Source organism: Etheostoma cragini, chromosome 7 (assembly GCF_013103735.1).
Source record: "Etheostoma cragini isolate CJK2018 chromosome 7, CSU_Ecrag_1.0, whole genome shotgun sequence".
Classification (NCBI taxonomy): domain Eukaryota; kingdom Metazoa; phylum Chordata; class Actinopteri; order Perciformes; family Percidae; genus Etheostoma; species Etheostoma cragini.
This window is the reverse complement of record NC_048413.1, coordinates 27,059,027-27,074,364: the sequence shown is the minus strand read 5'-3', so window position 1 is coordinate 27,074,364 and position 15,338 is coordinate 27,059,027. Positions and strand designations below refer to the sequence as shown.

Below are 15,338 nucleotides of genomic sequence, written 5' to 3'. Positions count from 1 at the left end.
CCCCCCCCCCCCCCCCCCCCCCCCCCCCCGCCCGCTCGCACCGTGCCGTAACACCTCTCGGCTTCCAGTTGTCAGCAGAAGGGACTCTGAAAGTGTTGTTGCGTGCTAGTCCGCTGCTTGGCCTCGTTCTCTCGTGGCATTATGGGATGGCACGTTATGCAACAGGCTCACAGTCGTGCACGGCTTCAATGGAAACTGTCATCTGTTGGAGAGAGGGCTTAGTGGCTGTAAACATTTTTTTGGGGGGGGTATTTATGTCAGAAGCTGATGGGACAGCTAACTGCGATGATACTCACATCTGATGGAAGGACGTATGGGGCTCATATTGGTTTTAGTCAACATGGTTACACCTCATTATCTCTTACCAGTGTGTCATTGTTGTACTAACAGCAATCACATAGATTAGATAGATTAGGTAATACTTTATTCATCCCACAGCGGGGAAATTCCTTTGTTACAGCAGCATTCTCAACAATAAGAGCAAAACAACAAACAAACAAACTAGTAAACACACAAGAAAAACTGAAAAATGAGCAGAAGGTAGACTGAAGTAAAGTGACGCCTTTAAAAGGTATTGTGAAGTGCGGTTGCCATAGTAAAAAACAACAATATTGCAGTGTAATTAAGTGACCTCGAAATTAAATTGAATATGTAATTAAAGTGATAATGCAAAAGTAGGTAACCATAATATAAGTTATATTCACCTGTGACCATAAATAACATTGAAAAAGTAAGTACTTGTAATGGAAAAATATAAATACAGATAAAGGTATACAGAGAGTGTGTGGATTAAATGAAAAACAGGAACAGAAACTAAACATTATCAGGTGGTGCAGGTGTTGTAAAGTCTGGAGTCTGACAGAGACCGGGATGAAGGACCTGCGGTACCTGTCCTTCTTACACCGGGGGGGGGGGGTATCAATTTGCTGTCAATCCCACTAATTGGTGCCAAAACGTCCCAGTTAAAGAGGAAACGCACTTAACGTATTCTTTGTAAATCTTTACAAAAATTTCCACAAAGAACCCAGCAGGTCTGCCTCGTTGCAAGACCCAAATTGTCTTCTCTGTCGTAGCGTCCTGAGCGAGTTTGAGAACACGCAGAGAGACAGGAAGGGGAGGGACATGGCCCTGGATGTCAGGCTGTTATCCTCCAAATGTACCTCCGTTGATCCAGACTACTGGTCGCCAGACCTCCCTGACCAGGGTGGACGTAATCCTAAGTTTTGTGCGACATCCCCCGTGTCTATCCTCCCTCCTTTTTATTTTTATTGAACTGTTTTTTTTCCTCATATCTGGAAGAAACTCCCAGAAACCTGCAGATCCAGCTGCTACTCTGTTTTTAAATCAAGGCTGAAGACCTTTCTTTTTGATGTTGCCTTTCCTTAAATGATGACGTTCATTTCTTTAATGTTTAATTTCTTACGATGAATTTTGTTGAGGAAAAGGAATAAGTATAAAGGTTGTGTGAGACAGAGAAAGAGAGACTCGAAAGGTAACACTTTAAAAAAAAAGAGTGAATGTGTAGTGTGGAAAGATCTGAAAATCGCGCCAAGACGGTCATTGAATAGCCACGAAAGGCAGCGCTAGATCGGCTTAATTAGTGTGAAGAAGAGTCCGAGGAGACGAAAGGTAACGACTCTAAAAATAGAGTCGTGAAGGGTAGAGACCCTGAGGGTGATCACCAAAGGCAGCACTAACATGGACTAATGAGTGTGAAGGTAGTCTCAAGTGGGTTAGGGTTTTCTCTGTCTTAATGTTTTTATTTTAACTGTTTATACTTGTGTTTTATCTGTTTTTGGTTGTGTTTTTTTACCTGATTTTGTGCAAAGCACTTTGAATTGCCCCGTTGGTGAAATGTGCACCGACTCCATCTGTACCCGGCCAGAGGACCGAATGTCCCGGCCACGGATTTCAGAGCAGACCAGACTTTGGGAACCTTTTTTTTTTGTCTTTCCCTGACAGCATGAACTGGCTTTTTACAAGTTGAGGCACTTCCAGGGCGTTGTAATAAACTCCGTGATGCCCTCGAGCAGTTTCTCTCTGAATGTTTTTAATCTTAATATTGAAAATCCGCATGCATTTTGAAAGGAAGACAGACATCAGGGTCCGAGAGGAACCTAGATCCCCCTCCTCTAAAGGAAATGAACGCAGGGTATAGTACACTATGTTCTGGCTCAGGCACTGGGGGGGGGGGGGGGGGGGGGGGGGGGGGGGGGGGGGGCAGAGAGAGGCAACCTTTATGAGATTTTGGGACTGAGTGTGATGAGTTCATTGGCGTTCTTATGTAACATAGTTGTATAAGTGAGCATTGAGTTGCTGAGAAGGTTGTAAATATTTCCTAGGGGGGCCCTCAGGGTTCAGAGAAAAACCTGCAAAACAAATGAGTTCCTACACAAATAAATCTTTTGGGGCGATATCATTTATCCTGATAACGACATATATCAATATATATATATATATCAATATATATATATATATAGCATGCTTTCTGATGATTCAGTAAATAAATATAGGAAATAACCACACGGTAAAGTCTGTTTTTGTAAACTCCTGTGTGAATTAACCCTTGTGTCGCCTTCCCTTCAACCATGAAAGACGGTTACCGCTTTTTATGACATTTTTGTCACTTTTTCAATGTTGTGGTTGCTTTTTTTTGTAATGTTTTTTCCAAAGTTATTTGATATTTCTAATGTTGACATTTCCTGCTTATTTCAAAGGCCCATTTTTTTGTGATGAAAAAACTGAAAAGCGGGTCAAATTTCACCCGAGGACAACAGGAGAGTTAAATACCTGACAAACAAAAGTACTATCTATACTATACTATACTATACTCTATATATATATATATATATATATATATATATATATATATATATATATATATACTATAGTAAAACCTCAATCCTGAGCCGGAGCTCCTCTTTGTGTCCTTTTGTTTGTTTTAAAGTCAAAATCTTGGACAGGAAGAGGAGAGATCTGGCTGAGAAGCTGAAGCCATGTCAGTACTACGACCCTTCCTTTCTACAGTTTATGATGCACATTTCGGGACCCAGTGCAGTCCATGTCCTCCCACAGTGGTCTGGAACCACATGGATCCACATCTCTTCTGCTTCGCTGCCCCCATTCATGCCGGCTGTGTTGGATCTAGTGGGCTGTCGGATCTTTGCAGCCTGGTAATCTCCCAGTCTGCGTCCCATCTCATCCACGCCAACATCGGGCTGTGAAAACTGATTTAAACAGTCAGATTTTCGGGGCTATTGGTCGGAGTTGCCTAGCGTTAGTCGCTACCTCCCAGCCACCATATAACCCAACACCACAAATGTAAACTGTGGAAACTAAATGGTTTTTAATGAGCCTTAAATCCAGAGAAATCCCAAATGTACCGACATGTTAAATGTAGTGTATGTGTTGCCTCGGCCTTTGGGACTTTATCGGCCTCCGACACACCGATGACCGGGCCGATATTGGCAGTTCCCCCTCTGGGCCTCTACATCATGTATGTGTGCTATAATTAGCATTTTTGCTAACCTAATTTCTCCCACTGTGTTCTACGCTAATGTCCGCCCGGCATAACGTTACTTTGCGGAACGCGCGGTGTTTGCGGATGTGTCTAGCGGCTCAAAAGTGGGAAGGTCTCGCTCCAAGAGGACAGACATTTTGACGCTTAATTCTTCTATTTAAGAGCTTTTTAATAATTGTTTGGGTTCGGTTGAGTGACTCGGACGTGGGCTTGAACGTGATAAGCGATGCACGACACGTCAGGGGGAGCTTTTTTTGGGGGTTGGGTTGTCGGCAGAGCTTTAACCCTCATGTTGTCCTTGGGTGCTGTCCAAATTACTTTTTTTTTTATATATATATATAATTATCCGCTGTTGTGTTGACAGATTTACCAAAGCTGATGACGGGGTTAAATCTTTTTTTTAAAGATGATTTTTTTAAGGCAATTTAGGCCTTTAATTCCACAGAAAAGATGAAAGACATGAAAGAGGGGGAAGACATTCAGCAAAGGGCCGCAGGTCGGAGTCGAACCCTCTGCTACTGCATCGAGGAGTACACATATATATGTGTATATGTATATGTGTACTATACCGACTGAGCTTACCCGACCACCGGGTCCTTTTTGACCTATAAATAATAGATGAAGAGAGTCGTGGTCTGCATCTGTTGCAGAGACTGAAGGCAGAGATGGGTTTTCTGTCTCTGATGTTACTTTATGCTTGTTGAATTCACTCGGTCACTGCTGGTATCGACTGTGCGCCTCGTCCCGGCACTAAATCACAACATAAGAACTTCAAGATGGCGGGATTACCCCGAGGACGCAGATGGGGAAGCAAATGGAATAAATTTGTCCTTCATTTCTTGAACCAGATTTCCTCTCTGAAGCGTCCAACGTCTCTATTTGTCTCTAAGACTTTAATGACAGGAAGTTTTCAGTAACTAGACAGATGAAGTATTTGTGTTAATCTAAATTATTGATCCCGACGGAGTTACATCTCTTTTAGTGGCAGCTCTGTTTTATTAGAAAGCACGAGTACTGAATGTCGTCCCTGTAACCTTCTGACATGTTACAGGTGGTTTTGGCCACTGGGGTATAAAAGATGATCATCATATTTCCCTTTTTCCAACCTCTGGATTTGCTGGGAATTGTTAGGATTTTGTAACTAACTTCGTGTTTGTTGGATTTTTGAGGAAGGAGGCTCTGGGTCCAATTGCGAATTAACCCTCATGTTGTCCCTACGTTGTCCTCATGTTGTCCCCATGTTGTCCTCATGTGGCCCTCATGTGGCCCCCATGTTGCCCTCATGTTGCCTTCATGTTGCCCTCATGTTGTCCCCATGTTGTCCTCATGTTGTCCTCATGATGCCCCCATGTTGTCCCCATGTTGTCCTCATGTTGCCCTCATGTTGCCCTCATGTTGCCTTCATGTTGTCCCCATGTTGTCCTCATGTTGTCCTCATGTTGCCTTCATGTTGTCCCCATGTTGTCCTCATGATGCCTTCATGTTGTCCTCATGTTGTCCTCATGATGCCCTCATGTTGTCCTCATGTTGTCCTCATGATGCCTTCATGTTGTCTTCATGTTGTCCTCGTGTTGCCCTCATGTTGTCCTCATGTTGTCCTATATCAACGTTCTTTTTAATTCCCCAAAATAACATGATTGATTCCACCCAACGCTCTTTGCCAAGTACAAATCTCTACTGTCATTAATTTTGGGGCGTCTTATTCAATTTAATAGCATTGTAAAACAAACGGAAGTGTTTTTGAAATAGTATTGAGTAAAAGTTGACATATTCCAGTCTGTGATTATCATCAACATCCATTCCTTTAATTTTAGTCTCAATAATTCCTAATTTCTGCTTCTCTAACTCAAACATTAGGTATAATTTTCCTATAAATGAGGTTTACTGACCATAAATTAACTGTAAAACTAAAGTAAGTCAGTGTTACAAATTGTTGAAAACGTAAAAAAAAGTGACACAAGTGTTGAAAAAAGGGACAAAAAACGTAAGAAAAAGTTAAAAACATCGATAAAAAGACAACACAAGAGTTAAGAAAAGGTTTAATGCCACAGAAAGGATGAAGATGAGACAAAGACAATAAAACACAAAACAACAACAACATGATAACACTGCAGCTGACAGGACCCCCCCCCCCCAAAGGAGTCACGTGAAACCAGTCCTGAATAATCCTAAATCCCACACATATATCCCTGCACCTGGGGGTGGTTCCTTTTCACCTGGTGCATTCAAATCCATTCTCATTGGTCCGTCGTTGGCACGGCAACATGCCACTGGGGGAGGACAAGCCTTTAAACTCCGCCACTTTGGGGGTTGTTTTGGGGTACAGATCAAAAGGGTCTGTCGTGTAAATGTGAAACTCCAGTTTAATCAGCATTGTATTGTCTCAGTCTGGACTAAGACCCCAGGGTGCAGGGGACAGAAAGTTACTTCCTGGTGTGAAACAATCGGGTTCTTTCTATATGTTAATTAGCTTTCAGTTTGAATTGAGCCGGCAGAGAAAGAGGGGGGTAGGTGGGACTCAAAAAGGCCCATCCTGACCTCTTCAGAGACCAGAATGGATATTAATCCCACCCTGGCTGCATCATACAGAAAACAGATCTACGTTATGTATCACAACGTTGTTTAACTTTTTATAACTCGACACAATGCTTTGCCAGCTTTGCACCAAGACAAACTCGGAGGCACACACACCTAAACTTACTCAATGAGCAGTTTCCCTGAATGCCAACCAAGAGGAATGTGTTGCTTTGCACGCCTCGGGGCCACAAAACCGCCCCGAGCTTGTGAAAACTCTCTCAAGCTGGTTCCAGAGCGCTGCCACGGCGTCCTGCACTCACAACGAGAAACCAGCCCCCGCCCCCCCCCCCCTTCCCACAGTGTACCAGTCTCTGCTGGTTTTTAACAAGGCACTAGTCTGCTTTAAGGGTTACGCAACGAGAAGTGGCTGAGTTGGCGGCCGAGCTCGGTTAGTCCGGGATCTGCTGGGCTACAACATCCACCTTGTTCCCCTCGTCTTTGGCTTGTTTCTGCAGCGGTAATATCTCCAGCAGAGCAACACGCAGTGAGATGATTGGCTGCCCTGAAGTAGGAGCTGTTAGAGTAACAGGAAGTGGCCAGAGGAACTTAATAATCCCCAAATTGGTCCAGTCAGAACACAAGAAGAAGAAGAAGAAGAAAAAAAAGCTTTCTATTCTATTTGTATTTTATTTTTAGTGTTAAATCACAACAGAAGTTATCTCAGGACCCTTTACATAAAGACTAGGTCTAGACCACACTCTATAATGATCAGAAACCCAACATTTCCCGCCAAAAGCGTGCATTTGGTGTGACAGCGGTGAGGAAAAACTGCTTTTTAACAGGCAGAAACCTCAGATAGAACCGGACTATCCGGTTTTTTCTAGGAGCTGCAAAAATACCTCCGTTTGGAAAGCGACTATTATGATTTCTGTGTTTTCATATTCAGTATCTGAATGAATTTGACACACTTGCTTTAATGCACACTAGATCTCCTAAATCGATTCTGATTCACAAATTACCGATATCTTTTGATTCTATAGCAATAACATTAAGGATATTGCAGTTACCGTACCAATTTAGCTCGGATATGAAAGATTCTCTGAGATATTATGCTGTGAATTGGACAAGGAACCATTTAACCCCCTTTAGGTGCTGTCTTAATGCAGAGACAGGACCAATATCTTCAGTCGGACTTTAAAACCGAGCCTTTTAACCCTTGTGTTGTCCTCGGGTCAAATTGACCCTTTTTAAAGGGTTTTATATCCAAAATTTGGATTTCTTTCAACTAAATTGCCCAAAAATAACATGGATGATTCCATGCAACATTTGCCAAGTAAATAGGATTTGGATCTTTTTTTATTTTTTATGGTTTTAAAACAGTATCCAGACTAAACTTTGACATCTACCCATCTGAGATCCACTCAACATCCTCTCATCTTAACTATTATCAAAATAATTCATTAATTTCTGCCTTTTTAACTAAAAACTCATGTATGATTTGATATAAATGAGGTTTGTTGACCATGAATTTCAAGAATGAGTGTAAAACCTATTATTAATCCAGCTCAGGTTTTTCGAAAAAGCACCAAAATCATGGAAAAAGTGACAAATTAATCAGAAAAAGCAACAAAAACATCGGAAAAGCTGGGTGGGAGAGTGAAAAGTGAAAGAGCAGCGCTTGTCCCTCTCTCATTACCACCGCCGAGGTGCCCTTGAGCAAGGCCCTTGACCCCCATCCGCTCCAGGGGAGCTCCCCAGTGGCAGCAGGTCACACTGGGGTTGTACCGGCAGCTTCCAGGTAGGAATGTGCACCTGTGTGAATGTAATCAGGGCGCTCCTGCAAAAGAGAGGCTTCTTCTCAGTGAACCTTCCCGGAATAAATCAATTAAAGGTTTAAATTCTAACGATCACCCCTTGAGTTTTGGAAAGATGTTTGTCATTTATTGAAGATAAAGTGAATCAGTTTGTTGTATTTTAGCCGAATACTGAAAGCAGCAGAACTGAGAAAACTTTAATATCTGTTCATTTATCTCAAGTAATATTGTTATGGAGATATTCTGTTATCTCATATTTTCCTGATATTGTGCGGCTCTAGCTTTGAATCAGATATTGGATATGTTGAACCCAAATGAATGGAGTACTGGCTGTTACTGTAAATATGTGCAGAGTTTAAAGTGCTCATCCTCCATTTTGCCCGTCATCCCTCGTTCACCGACCCAAAACATGCGTGCGCTCTCCTAAGCTTACCCACTTTGTCTTCACACCATGTGTTGCAATGTTACGCAACCTGGGAGGAGAGGAACAAACCGCTGCTAGCCCGAGCTGGGGCATGTCAGCCGCTGGGCTATAATTAGATCCCAGCTCTGCACTAAACCTGTCCTCCCAGGCACAGCTCCATCTACATCTACATCTACATCCAGGACACACACTCGCTGGAGGTAGATGTAGAAGCACCAGTCTGGGGCTTTGTGTCTACATTTAAGGGTAATCACATTTTTGTTGAGACAGAGCACAATTAGAGGCAATAGCACCAGAGTTAGCGAGAAGCTAACCATACGATACTGTTTATTTTCTCTTCTGAATAGGCGTGTCCGACCTGGTTGCGTTCACACCTGAGCAGCTTTTGAAAAAAATGTATTCGGGGAATGTTTGCTGACAGGAAGCCTCTCTCTCTCTCTCTCTCTCTCTCTCTTGCAGGAACGCCCTACCTGACCTACATTCATACCTGGAAGTTTAATCTGAACCCTGCAGCATTCAGTGGGACAGTCAGGCCCGGAAATGGAAGCTCATTTAAAGAGATTTAAATCTCTAAAAGATTTTTTTTGTGGGGCTTTTTCACCTTTTATTAGATAGGACAGCTAGGTCAGAAAGAGGGGAGACATACAGGATATTGTCACAGGTTGGATTTAAACCTTGAAGTAGATGTGCGCCTAGTCCGGCCTGGACTATTCCACAAAATGCTCGGTCTGGAAGTTCATTTAAAGATTTCTTTTTTTTCCCCACCTTGTATTAAATAGGACAGCTAGGTCAGAAAAGGGGGACAGAGAGGGGGAAGATATGCAGGAAATCGTCATAGACCCTGAACCTCTGCGTGGAGGCATAAACGTCCCAAGTATATGTGCGCCTGCTCTACCCACTGACCCAACCCGGCCACGTGGAAGTTCATTTGTACCCTGGTGCGGCCCAAATAACCGAGCTCTGGTATTCTTGAAAACGGCGGGCTCTGTTCCAAGCGGACTAGAGTTCGGTTCACTTTGGGGAGAATGCAATCTGACCCAAATACAGGAAGTGAACCAAAACAACGTCGCTGGTCATCATGTCAGCTGATCACATTCTTCCGCCTTCTTCTAAAATATTAGAAACACTAACGCAAAAACCAGAAAACCCCGAGACGTTATAAGTCTGGTGTCAATCCGTTATTTCTGAGACCAGAAGCGTCTGCAAGTGTCCCTCAGATATTCTGTCCAATAGACAGACGCCAGACCGTTTCCACCGTGTGACGTTCGTCTACAATATTTGGTGTTTGCCGTTTGAAATGAAAGACGTTGCAACTTCACCGCCGGATCGCACCGAGTCTGCCGAACCACAGGTGTGAATGCGCCCTAACTAACTAAAGCCCTGTCTGAATGTACGGTCTGAAGCTGAGGGAATGATGCCCGTCACGTTACTTTCTTGTTGCCCCCGTTCTGACCTGTGCACACTTTGTCTCTTTGCAGCTTTGTTTACTTCATGGACGTGGACTAGGATGGACTAGGATGGACTACGATGGACTAGGATGGACTACGATGGACAGAAAGGAGCTCTGGCAAACTGAACTGTGAAGGATCCACGAGTCCTGATTTGAGCGGGGAAGCGATGAACTGGCTAATGATTCCAAAAACTCTGGGACAGGACCATTATGCATCTGTTGGTTTCAGTTCCCAACAGCCCCGGCGAAGGCCCTCTCTTCCTTAACATCTGTAATAAGAACTGGGTATCGCCAAATAGTTCCTAAATTGATTCCCATTCACAATGTCCCATTTCTATTTGAGAGTCCATAGCGAGTTGATTTGGGGATGTTTCAGTTAAATGAAAGCTTTAGTTGGATGTGAAACGGTTCTCAGAGAACAAATGTTGTAATTTGTGCAAGGGACCCTTTAACCTGCTGCAGTATTAAACACATGCATGCTGGCGATAGGAGTTGACCCCAAAGCAGTCACATAGAGACAGAAGTGCTGTCTCAATGCAGAGACCGAGACCTAAAGCCACATCATGGGAAAACGGCCATGCCGAACTTCAGAGCGTCACTGAGCACGAGAACAAGTCCCTTTGATCGTCTAGTTTCATTTCAGACTGGCTTTGAAGCGAAGCCCCTTAAAAGATCAATCTCAGGATTTTATTTATCGATATCCAATCATTCAACGAAGATCGATTTGAATCAGAATTATTATTTTTTTTTATTTAAACCCAGCCCTGTTTGTAGTGACGTGTCTGTGGCACAGGTAACGTACTGGACTGAACCAGTATCTTAAGGTCAGAGCATCATTTAATGATGTAGTGAGTTACTATGAGCAACAGCTTGTCTTTGCTACGCTGTCATGTTCAACCTCGTGCCTTAACGATGATTCACATTAAGTGCGATTGCATCATGAGATGAAAACCATGTCTTGGGTTGCAGAGGAGACTCGCACACCGAGGCAGGAACATCACGAGGCTGGAACGCCTTTGGTCTCGTGCAGGTTTCTTTAAATTGACCAAAGGAATATTGTGCTTTCAATGATGTGAAATGTCACAATTTGTCAACTAATTCCCAATAATGCCAAGTGAGGATGGGATCATTCGGTGGCTCTGCTCTACTGCTGAAGCCGAAATATACAAAACTTAAATGATATCGGCATCAAGGATTTTCAAGGAGTGTGACATGTACGCTCATGTCTAGGTTTGGGAGGATATTTCACACGTCTGTGTCACACTCCAGAGACACAACAGCTGTGAAAGCGGACGGTTTCCACGTTGTTTTGAAGTCGTTTTACAGATTTCTCCTTAGATGTAAGCAGGCCTGTGTCGACGATACAATACTGTGCTTCTGTAACCAAAACAGGTCAAATCTGCTTTTGATGTGGGCATTAGTTCCTGTTCACTCCAAAGAACAGCTGTTGGAAAAACTGTGTTTTTCATCACTGCAAAACTCAGTGTGAACCCAGTTTCTAAGTTAACGTATGACCAAGAACCAATCCTGATCACTTTAGTGGAATTTGAAGCTGATTCATGATTCTCCCGTTGAGCGCTGTCAACACACACGGTCGCTTTCACACAGATTGAGGTCAGCGCAACTCAAAGAACGGACTCCCTCTCTCCTGTAGCCAATCATTCCGTGCAAACGCATCCGCATTAATACAAAAGTTTGTAGGTGCGCAGCAATCAGATCCTCCACGCGCAGTCACCATTCTCACAGCGCTGATTCTAGAAGCATGAAACTGATCACAGGCTGTTTTGAGAACTTTGTACTGAATGTTTTTTACATTGAGGTTGAGTGTGAGGCATGTTAGGGGCAGAATACTAATGTCACTGCAGGTCGGGATATCAGGTCAACGGGTAACTTTCAATCATTCAGAGACACTGGTCGCCCGAGCAGTTTGGAGACATCTGTGGCTGAACCTGTGTCTGATTTGGAGACTCTCAGCGGAAATTTGAAGATTTCCCATCTGGAAATAATCCCAAACAGCAACATCCTGACTGGACTATCCTTCTCTTCCTTCCTCTCTTGGCTGAAGTGTTTTTAAAACTCTGCAGTGTCTTCTATCTGTGTTGAAAATCATGGCTACTCTGTGCCGTGATTCACGCGTCTTGAATGTTAAGCAACACAATATTTAGCCACATGCTCCAGGCTAGATTTACACTACTACAGCACCTTGTGGTTTTTACGTGGCATTTTGAGCCAAAAATCTCTGTGCACGCGACAGTTGTATCTCCAGTAGTAGTTTTTTTATTTATCCCTTGTATTGTCTTCATTTTTGGGATCCTCTCGTATCTTTTGGGTCAAATTGACCCGTGACTTAACAAATATGGTCTTTATCTCAATTTCAAACAATTGGGATTACATACATGTTTAGGGAATGCATCAGTCTCTACTAGCACACAATTAAAAGTGGAAGGTTTGTTTTTTGTCATAAGGTTATAATTCATGTTAAAAATCACTATGGAAACAACATAAGTGGCCATATCTAGAATAACGTTCTGAATGAAGTCAGAAATACATGTTTATCACAGGAAATAAGGAAAGACCGCTGATTTTAAGGTAGAAAAAATGTAACTTGTACCATTTTTCTTCTTGTAAAAATGTGAAATGGGTCAATTTGACCCAAATATGATACAAGGGTTAAACTAGAACGAACTCTGGGGAGAAAACAGGAAGCAGATTGTAAACTCCGCCTGGTTGGCAGTAGATGCTACAGAGACTGCAGAGATAGACGAGTTTTCTCTTTCTTGATCTTGTTTGGATTGGCTACGAGGTCGAACTGTTACTGAAGGCAACACGAGGCTACAACGCGACAGAAAACACCGCCTGGAGTGTGTCTGACGTTACTCTCACGGCCGGATAACATACAGGAAAATACTTTGGAGAAAGAAAAACACCAGCTGCGGAAAGTCAGAGCAGGGATTTATGATCTTAGAGAGGTGAGGTGGAACTGTTACTGAAAGGTCTGTGAGCTACCTGACCGTCAACACTGACTGAGGAGTGGCCTTGTTTTCAGAAGTCTCTGTTTTTTGCCCGTCCAGACAACACAACCCCGGGGTTTTTAAACCAAAACGGGCGCAGCAGTGCACCAGACACTCCGGAGTAGCGTGGACGCGAGGCGTAAACATAGCATGAGACATTCATTATTAAAACCCAAATGTAGCATGGTAAATGTAGGCTGATCCACAGGTGAGATGTTACTTGAAGCAACTAGAATTTTTTGGAAAATAGAACAAAATGCAAAAGTTTTAACTGCACAGAATAAATGAGACACAGCGATAAAAGCAACCAATACGAGAGTGGTTAAGTTGTGATGTGTGTATCCGACCCCTAAAAGCTCTGCTAGCCTTCACTCCTCAACACAGACCGGATGAATGGCCGAAACCTCCCGCTGGTTTCACAGCACTGCGAAGCATTGTGAAATCAGAAGTCAGTTTTCAAGGTCCTACCTCATTCTCAGCACTTTGAAACCTCTTAAATATATCGAAACTGCCCTCAACTTTGTCTTAGCTTCGGATACAAGGAGGTCTTTGCTTGAGCGGGGGGGGGGGGGGGGGGGGGGTAGATTTTCTTCTGTCTCTCTTTAACCTTTGGACTGACGTCTCTGCGGGGGGTTTCACTTTTCTACACGTAACACCTAGCTTTTCCCTTTATGATGCAACATCTGCGACCTGTAACCTCTTCCCTCTGAGCGGCTGTATCGCAGAGATGGTCGAGCACAACGGCGTCGTTTGCAGTCAACAACTACAACTCCCAGAAGGCCGTGTTAGTGCCCGAAGGTGTGTATGCCAGACGGCCTTTGTGTGTTTTTTCAAACCAATGAGTTGGTGTGATGGGTAAGGGTTGTTTTTAGAAGAAAACAATGTGTGTGATCATGTGTAGGCGGCTTAACGGACACACACACACACACACACACACACACACACACACACACACACACACACACACACACACACACACACACACACACACACACAAGCAGGCTGTTTTCTTGGTATCTCCTGCTTAGGAGAAGCCAATCCAAGGCTGACCACATGATGCTAACAAAGTCCAGCTAACGTCACGTGGCTGCAGTTAATATTTCACATTCACAGCGTGAAATTATTTAGCTCATGATACTATCCGGGACATTTAGGGGCCGTCACCGCGGAAACGCTTTGCGGAAAAAAATCCAAAACCTCCGCCCTTGTGACCTAACAACAACAACAACAACAACAACAATGGCAGACTACGTGCTTGTGTTCCTCCTGGAGAAGATATGGAGCCTATTAGGGTTTCTACAGGGCAACATATTCTGTCTGTTTGTATGCAGCGTGCATGCTCCGCCTCTTCTTCCCTGGTTCTGGTGAAGTTCTGTCTCAGAAACAGCGCCACCTATAGGCCTGGAATAGGAAGTAGTGTGTTGTCATTGGAAAAAATGGATCCGTATGGATTCACGTTTTTGCTTATTCTTGAATCAATCCCAGGGAAGACCTGGGGAGGGGGGGAGATCCCTTTGGTACATGTGCACGTGGCCTTAGTTGAGTTTCAGAAAGATAAATATTGCAAGTTTTTTTTTGCTAGCACGCGACAATAATCTTGTTCTAACAACACAAAAACAGCAACAATCCCCATGTTTCTTTAGGGGCTCCGTTAAAGGGCTTCCTTTGGAAACTTCCTATAAAAGAAAAATACAACATTTTGAATTTAAGGAACTCTGTGAACATGCAACTATTTCAGGAGCGAGTAGTTGTTGAATGCTACCAAATTGCTGCTGTTATAACACGATAAATGTTCCATTTTGGGATGAAACTTTCATTTTTTCATTTTTTGTAGCACGTTTAACATCTGCTATTCCCTCTTCTTGCTGAGATGTTCAGTCCCTGACCTGCTAACGGAGGAACTTTACGACTAAATCATCACTTCTTAAACGGTCCACCGTCGATGTATTTTTCGTTCATTTCTCCTCCCTCTTAAAACTCGTAATGATTCCACTTCTACTCTATGCAAAATGTTTCACTGCCTCACTGCGAGCACCGTGCAGAGCCACGCCTCTCTCACACATCTGGGGGAATATCTTTATTTTTCCTCTTTCTTTTAGTGCATATTTCCAATGTGTACAGAAGAGAAGAGTACGTTTTAATGAGAAGTGCTTTTTAATGATGCGGACCGGAGCCATTAGATGTTTGAGAAAGCGTTGTGTTGTTTGTTTTTGTTGCTGTAAATATATTTGACAACTTTTCTGGAAATAAATGAACAAAACTATCACATTGTGGATTCTTATTTTTAATTTAACCCTCGTGTTGTCCCCATGTTGTCCTCATGTTGTCTTCTTGTTGCCCTCATGTTGTCTTCATGTTGTCTTCATGTTGTCCTCATGTTGCCCTCCAGTTGTCCTCATGTTGCCCTCATGTTGTCTTCATGTTGTCTTCATGTTGTCCTCATGTTGTCCTCATGTTGCCCTCCAGTTGTCCTCATGTTGTCCTCATGTTGTCTTCATGTTGTCCTCATGTTGTCTTCATGTTGTCCTCATGTTGCCCTCCAGTTGTCCTCATGTTGTCTTCATGTTGTCCTCATGTTGCCCTCCAGTTGTCCCCATGTTGT

The 15,338-nt window shown here is 43.3% G+C and overlaps 1 protein-coding gene across 1 annotated transcript in view; it reads left to right on the top strand.

Moving 5' to 3' along the window:
* stk35 (serine/threonine kinase 35) overlaps positions 1-9,787 on the top strand; it is a 16,045-nt gene extending 6,258 nt beyond the window's left edge. The window contains exon 3 of the mRNA XM_034875847.1: positions 9,754-9,787. The gene's annotated coding sequence lies outside the window, so the exon portion shown is untranslated. The remainder of the gene's footprint in view (positions 1-9,753) is intronic.
* Positions 9,788-15,338: the final 5,551 nt, after the last annotated feature.